Raw genomic sequence first — 8,520 nt, 5'->3', positions numbered from 1 at the left:
TCGCTCAGCGTTCAGGGCCGTCGCACTCGCCGTCGGCGCCATTCGGGTCACGTGGTCGTATGAGGGGTGAACGACGCGACTTTCTCTCTCTCGCTTCGATGTTTGCCAGCCGTTTCTACTTGTTTTACTTCACGATAAAAAAGGATAGTCAAAAGAGACGAATGACTGCAAAATATTGGTTACCAGCGAAGAATTATGTGAATATATATATAGTTACTTTATATTCTTACGAACATATTCTTTCTAACCTAATGTACGATATATATAAAAGAATATCATTGTACAAAGTATCGAGTTTTAATTTCGCGCGATTTTAATGAAAACATAATAATATTATAAGCTTGATATTTTGTTTCGAATTAAAAAGTGTATAAAATAGTGAAAATATTGTGCAGCAATACTTCAAACGTACAATTATTATTACAAGAATGAGGTTAAGTATGTTATTAAATGACAATTGCCTATCGCAAAATTATTTTATTGGATATTTCTGTGAATGTAAAAGTGCAATACATGTATAATAAGTCAGTCACTATACTTTTTAATGATTATTGTTGATAATTTGCAAATCTATCATTATGCAAGTATCGTGCAAGCATTCGTTTGGAATACATAAGTATACATATTTTTACCATTTCTGTTTTTGTTTTCTTTATGGAAATGAAATGAATTATCGTAATTCAAAGTATAATTTTTATATACGTGATCTTATTGAACATTAATATTCAATAAGAAATTTGGAATGGAATCGAAAATTTGAAATGGAATCGAAAATTTGAAATGGAATCGAAAATTAATAAAATCACCATTCATTTGTTATTAAATTTTTATAGAATTTAAAATATTATAGAAAATTATACTTATAAAACATTCTTATTGTGGTAAATTAGTCGCATAAATAATATTGTATCATGAAACAGGATCTTCTCGATATTCGATTTCTCGATAGACTACGACCATGATGCTATTCATGGAAGACGATATTTGTAAGAAACGAAGAATTCTTGTGCAACAAAAGAAAATCAAATCATACATTTCTACAATCTTCAATTACGATGTAGTAAGTAAAGTATCTGAATTTATATTGTTCGTTATGCCATTAGAATAATAATCTGAATTATTTCGAATTTTCTCGTAATTTATTTGATCGAGATTCTGATCTATAAATTTATAGGTTATGAATACGTAACAAAATAATTTTTTTGAAATCCCAAATATTTCATCTATATATATAAATACATTGAAAAAGATAAATTAATAAAAATAGAATTTTATAAAATTGTTTATAAAATTATCATGCTTCAAACTAAATTTTTTATCGAAGCAATACGATAAAAATAAAAGAACTACAAGAATCGTTATGCGAGAAATTCTGAAATCATTATTTTATCTAATAATTAACTGCGTTTTTTTCCATTATAAAAATGAATATAGGGCAAATAATTGCAAGATGTCAAGTATAATTGAAGATAGAAGCTCGTCATCTCGAAGAAAGGCTTTTACCTTCTAAATCATATTGAGTTTCATCGAAACATCAACATTCTCGTTAGAATGCGGGGGCTCTCGTAAAAAGCACTCAAAGCACTCTAGATGAAATCGCCTGTAAACAAATTATAAATTACTATACCCTTGAATACGAATACATCAGTACACGATTATGAATTTACTATGAGAAATTTTTATTTCTCCAATAGTTTCTCCAATGATAATCAAAAATTTTACCTATATAAAGGATAAGACTTATAATTATAATTTAGACTTTTTTTTATTATCATTTACATAAAGAATAAGGTTTGAGTATTTTTAGTAGAGAATAATTCAGATAATAAAAAAAAAATTTCAAAGTATAATGATTATAAAATGACTGTAAAACAACTATAAGAATAGGTTAAATTGCATATTAAAATTAACGTTTATACTTTACATTCTATCCTTTCATTTGTTCAAAAAAAGATTCTTAATGCTAAAATATAAAAATAAAACGTGACCTATCAGCAAGTTTATATCAACATACATAATTTATCACATTTTTTACAAGGAAATCGTGCTTTTCATTAAAAATATTTATAATTCTCTAATTTGCTTTCATCGATATTACGATAAAATATGATCTACCAGTTTTATTATCGTTCATAAAACTTCTTAGAAACTTTAGCACGACCTCGTTTGCAACCCTGTATGCACGACACTTCTTTCCTGACAACAGGGTGCGAATGCTTGGAAATTTGTCTTATGAAAGTTTTTCACAAAGTTCTGTCGCGACCCATATGTTAGATTTCATAGAGGTATGTTTCTTTACTCGAATTTCAAAGACTTGATAAGTTTTCTCGCAGTGTCTCATACTAATGATTAGTTTGCATAGTTGTTTTACAGTTAAATTATTCAAATTTAAAAGTTTGTGAAATTTAGATCAGCAAAATATATAACTATTGGAAAATACAAATGTTCTTCGAATATATTTCTTATAATTAGCAATAAAATATCATAATTGCCATCGTTATGGTTATTACACATCATACATTGATTAACTAAAATTTATTTATCTTGGTTTTATATACTCGATCTGCATAAAGTTATTTGGCGTGCAGTACGAGGCCAGGTGTTGTAAAGTAAATGCAAAGAGTTGGTAGCCGCGACGCAGAAGTCCTCGTTCTAAGTCCTCATTCGTTGAAGTAGCACGGAAGAAGGGACGATTTATGGTCATTAAATAATGTAACGAAATTTATTCCGCCGCCTTCGTTCCAGGAACTCGCGGCGTTAAATTTTCGAGGCACGAACGTGTGTCTACGATTGCGATATTAATGGTCACGATGTAATAGGGATTCGATAACTGGCCAACGGCCAACAATCGACTCGCCTCTGCTTCATTGCGAAATTCCGCGAAATTCCCAAGAAAATTGTACCAGGTTTTGTTTCGCAGCGTGTTTCGCGTATCTTGATATTTACTTTCGCGTCGAGTATGGTTTTCACGTGAAAATGAGAACTCTCGTGAAAGATCAGCCAACAATATCTCGTCTCTCTCGCCACCGTATATTCAACCACCATTAACGAACCAACGTTATTTTTCTCAGACGTTTTAAAAAATTTAGCTGACATCGCGAAACTTGTTTGTTCCTCGTTCACCTCTTACGAATAAATTTTTCCCCGCCCATTCATAAACTTCCGGGAAACGGCCAAGTTCCTTATTTCCAACCTCTTTTGCCTCTTCTATTTTTTTTTTTTTTTCCCTCGAAATAGTCGTCAGAAACTTGCTCTTCCTAGTTTGCGGTGCAACTGCCCCAGAGATAACTCGGTGGAATAGAGGTAACAACCTTACCGTCTTATTTATGACTCTGTGGTCTTCTGGGGATATAATTTAATCGAAGACGGTAACGTTGCACGCGTTATATTATAAAATATAGTAAAAAAATATTAAATCTGGGATTTAATTCAACGTCTTTAATCGTTTGTAATTCCGATTTAAACATTCATGCGAACATCTCGTTCAACCAGATTTTTCGTATTAGATTCACGGATTGCGCGTTTATTTTTTGAACCAAATTTCTCTGAGACTTCGAAGTACATGTATGTACATACACGTATACGTATTATCGAATATTTAAAAAAATTTTAATACCAGATTGAATACCAGACTTAACAGATTCTAACTTTCGCATTAACGAAACACGGAGATCAAGACAGACGAGAGAAATTAATATCTTCGAAAAACGCATAAATTCCGGCCGAATATCTCGTCGTTTAATCATCGTGATAATTCCATCATCATAAAATCCAAGAGTGGTAATCGGTGGTGGAGCAGCAGCAGTGTCTTAAGCGAAAATCCGGACGTTATCGCGAAACTGGCGGAAACTTTTCATCGGGCTGGGGGGTCATTGGCCTTCCCACCTCCCCAGCAATCGAGAGATACTTGGCCGGATAGGGCACGCGATGCATTAAAACCGAATTTACCCGGCGGCGCGGCGGGTGCATGCACCACCACCGAGACTTGGCCATATGCATTCGCGTGACTCCGTGTTCCTCCGTAATAAGTGAATTTACTAGGTTGGTTCGGGCCGAAAACTTGGCCTGACAAACTCGGCCGGCCCGCTGCATCGAGGCCATTCAGCCCGCGAAACTCCTCGCTTGTTTGGAATCTGTTTAACGGTTTCCCAGAGACCTGGTTTTTCGACGGGCAGCATGCAACGCGAATGCGGTCGTGAACTATGGATTCGCCACCGGGACCGCATGCAGGTTCGCGTGTGTTCACCCCTTTCGCCTGACGCCGGTCATTGATTCGCGGCCGTGTTTATTCCAAGTACTTTGCCTCGTGTTTTTCGATATAATACATTCGTATTTCTGCTCTATTCGCAGCGTAATTTTGAAAATTATATCGAAGGGAATTTTTTTTTTTTAAATTCTATATTTCATAATTTTTATTCGACAGATTTAAATTTCGAAAGTATTCACGTGTAAGATAATTACGTTCACCGTGGCAACGATAACGTGGAAATTTTTGAACATTAGGATATTAATGCGTTTCTAAAATATAAAAATAGGGAGAAAGAAATATTCATTAGCGGAATGTGTGGACATCCGACACATCCATCTCGCGCATCCGTGTGTCAGTCATACTTGATGGATTCGTCGAATCCGCCGAGTAAAAATAGGTTTTGCATTGCAACGAGAATTCGCATCACGTTCCTCGAATTTTCCTCGGATCTTAATACCAATAACGAGCGGAAATATTATATTTATATAAGAATATTTTACTCCAAGGAAAAGAAAAACGAATATAAATTTGTAGTTTCAACAACGTTTACAACGAAGACTTACGACTTTTATCTCTCTCTCTCGATTCGTGGAAACATCGATAAAACTTTCTATAAATTTCCATCGTTTTTCATCTAAAAAAAAGAAAAAAATTTAATTCAAAGTTCACGCGCAGATATCGTTACGTTTTGATCGAATATAGCATATACGATTTGTCAGAGAGTACTCTTCAAAAGAATGAAACGAAAAATTTATTTTATTTGATCCCATCTCGACACAAATATCATAACCATTCACGACACTTTTACTTTAAAAGCTGTATACAATGTATACAAAAGCGTATAAATCCAATAGTCGGGATTTATCTTTTCTTTTCCTTTTTTTTTTTTTTTCGAAGAGTGTCGCGAAGTCACAACTCGAATCGCATCGAAGAGGAAGATTAGAAGCGTCCCCTCGAGTTGAACGGTAAAGAGCTTTAGGAGAGAGGGGAGAACGAAAGGGATGAAAGGCACAAAGGAATCGTACGAACCCGTTGTTTCACGGATATCGTAAAAGAGACACAGAAAACACGGGGATTCGTCTGATGACCAGGTCACAAGACAACGGCCATTAAGAAAAGTCGAGTTCAATAAACTTTCGAACAAAACGGTTGGGTTATTGATCTTCCAGTTACGTCACGTTACCTCTTTTCCACCTGGCAGCTCGTCTATCGAACCGCGTAGGCCAAGACACCGCATTTACCGACGAGCAAATGATCCTTAAAAAGTGCCTCGAATCACGAAAGAAGAAGTGAACGGTCGATGAAACCCGCCACGATTTTCTGCATTCTTATTCCTCGCGTGTTCTCGCCATATCGATCAGTTTCGCGTGGAATTTTTAGCAGAAAAACGACGTGTCGCGTTGTGATAAATAAATGGATACGATTGAAACAAGATATAACGGTTGAAAATTGTATGATTAATGTAAAGTTATGTTACTAATCGTGATTATTAAATAGTTATTTATGCTAGGTAATTTATATTAGATAGTAAATAATTAAAAATTATAATTAATTCAGCAATCATTAATCGATTATATGATTATGATTAAATCAATAATTTATTTGTAATAACAATATTTTGAATATCTTTTTTTTTAGTGGATATTAATCGAGAATATTTAAATTTCGTGATATTTTTAATTCTCTTTAGAGAAAGATAAATCCAATTTAACTTGTGAATACGTGAATTTTAAATAAGTAATAAAATAATTTATTGAAAAGATTGAGAGAAGTAATTTGGAGAAAAGGAAAAAGAAATCAATTTTTATTATATACGAATTTTAATAGAAACTTTAATAAGTTTAGAAAACTATATCTCATTCATCACAAAGTTTAATAAATAGCATGTATGATTTAATATACGAGATTATACTTCAATAAATGTTATTTCGTTAGTTTAATTTTTTATGAGTTCACTGGCTTTTCAATATCTTTTAGATACGCGAATATGAATGTTCGAAAAAAAAAAAAAAGGAATTTGCAAATAGTTCTGTGCATCCGTCAGAAAACTGGCCGAGTGAATTCGACCTGTGAACGTTTCAATTTTCATTTCCATAGGTTCGACATGCAAAATTGCACGAACCATTTATTTCTCTCAGAGAAATCTCTCTTCTTTTGTCCATCCAAAACATGGTCATACACGACCAATTCGCGAAATTCCATATTTTCAACTTAAATAAAAAAAAAAAAAAGAAAAGAAATTCTCATTCTCAATCGATATAACAATATATTTTATTATTTTACTCGTAAACTACATAAAATCTACGATACACAAAATATCAACTAATATTTAATAACAAATAATCCTAATTAAACGTTACTATTTCGAAGCTGTAGAGAACGAAATGATCTATCGATTCGAATTTATAAAGAATTAATTAGAAAAATGATGGATTAAATAGGCGAATCCATTGTGTTCTCTCACAATTAATTGGTGTTGAAATATAGAACTGGTTTTGTCGTCGAGTAGTCAGAATCGATATTTCATCCATACCACAATTCCTGATTTACGAGCAGACCAGCTGCAATGGATCGACCGGATATCTCTTCTGATCGTTTTCTTTCGTCGTAGGCCGACGATTCAAGCGCCGAGAAGACGTTTAACCATGTAGCCAGGGAAGGCGTAAATCGCGCAACCGCCCAACACCAGTAACAGCAAGCACACGATGCAGCATATTATCCTCCATCTATAATAGCGGCATACCACGTAGCGAAACGCTTTCCACGGATTCAGGAACCAGGAGAAGGAAGTCTCCGGCCGGCTGTAAATTATAGGAAATAGGACGTTCTGGGTTATGATTGATTCGTGGTGAAAAATGATCAATATTTCCGATCGGATTAACAGACGTAGAGATGGATATTAATGGCCACTATTATTACTGATACTCATTTAATTATATAATGTTGTTTTAATCGTGGCCATGTTTAATGTAATTGAATATAATTACACTCGTTATTCATCGATCGTTTTGTTGGAATAGGTAGTTTCGAAGATTTGAACTTTATCGTAATTTTGATACATCGTTTCGTTTCTCGATCAAACAAAAAATATCTATCTTTTCTTTTTTTTTTTAAGATGTATTGGAATATTTTAAATTCCACAATTTTTTTAATTTGTAATTTGAAATTAGAAATTAGAAAGCTACATGCATTTAATAAGGATCTAGATTTCTAATTTTAGCTTTCTTTTTTTAAATGTTGAGAGAAATCTCTTATTTATCATACTTAAATAGAAAAATAATTTCTTTCTTAAAAAAATCACATAGATCAAGTAGAATTCAACGATGTTTCATTTAAATTAAATTCATTCATCAATGTATATTTCGTTTTCTTTAAATGAATCTTACATTCTTAAATAAAAAAAAACCAATTAATTAAAGAGAAAATTTGAATATTTGCCATGACACCTCGAACAAGCTTTAAAAGCTCATTAAGTTAGGAATTTTTACGGAATCGTTGCGTACGAAATCGTAGAGATGAAATTACGAGAAATTAAAATTGTTTAATGATTCGACGAACGTATCGACATCACAGATTATTAATTAGATACAAGCTCATAAATAAGTTCAATACTTATTTATTACGAAACAGCAGATAGCAATGGAATAGCAGACGGATCTTTCGACCTTCTTTCCGAGACAGACAGACATTGCTTTAAATAGTTGATCTTTCAAAGATTAGTCGGAAATATATACATCAATGTCATCCGGTACCCGAATTAACTACGTTGACTTAATAATCTCGTTAGTTACTTGCATTTATACAGATTGACGATCAAAATCGAAAATTAATCCATTTAAATTTGATGGAGAGCAATATCCACGTTAATTTAATTTGTGGCTGAGCATGTTATTAAACTTTGATACGTTCGTATCACGGTTTTATTTCGATCCAGCCGCGATTGCTGATTTCATACGATCGATGAATAAATGATACATCATTTCGAATTGATTTCTCGTCGATAATTAAATATTTCGTTTCGCGGATGCTTTTATATCTATTCCTCGAAATATCTTTATACCGAGGTATAATGAAAACTTCTTGATACGCGATAATGTAACACGTTATTGGAAATTCATTGGAACTCGACTTTCAGTCTTTTGCAAAGCATCACCCTCGAATATCATTGCGAGTCGAGGGTAAAAATTTATTATGGTCACTCACGAGTGATTTTTGCAAATATTTTCATTATGAAATTATTGTATAAATTTTTTTCTTCAGTTTTTTCATCA

General features: G+C 33.0%; 1 long non-coding RNA gene across 1 annotated transcript; it reads left to right on the top strand.

Annotated features, from left to right (window-relative positions):
• Window positions 1-6: 6 nt before the first annotated feature.
• Window positions 7-1,944, top strand: LOC116185394. The gene is made up of 3 exons (XR_004150234.1): window positions 7-433; window positions 921-1,060; window positions 1,435-1,944. It is a non-coding gene; the product is annotated as an uncharacterized LOC116185394 (long non-coding RNA).
• Window positions 1,945-8,520: the final 6,576 nt, after the last annotated feature.

Source organism: Apis dorsata, unplaced genomic scaffold (assembly GCF_000469605.1).
Source record: "Apis dorsata unplaced genomic scaffold, Apis dorsata 1.3 scaffold_169, whole genome shotgun sequence".
NCBI lineage: Eukaryota > Metazoa > Arthropoda > Insecta > Hymenoptera > Apidae > Apis > Apis dorsata.
The sequence above is the reverse complement of the archived record's forward strand: the minus strand, read 5'-3'. Positions and strand labels throughout refer to the sequence as shown.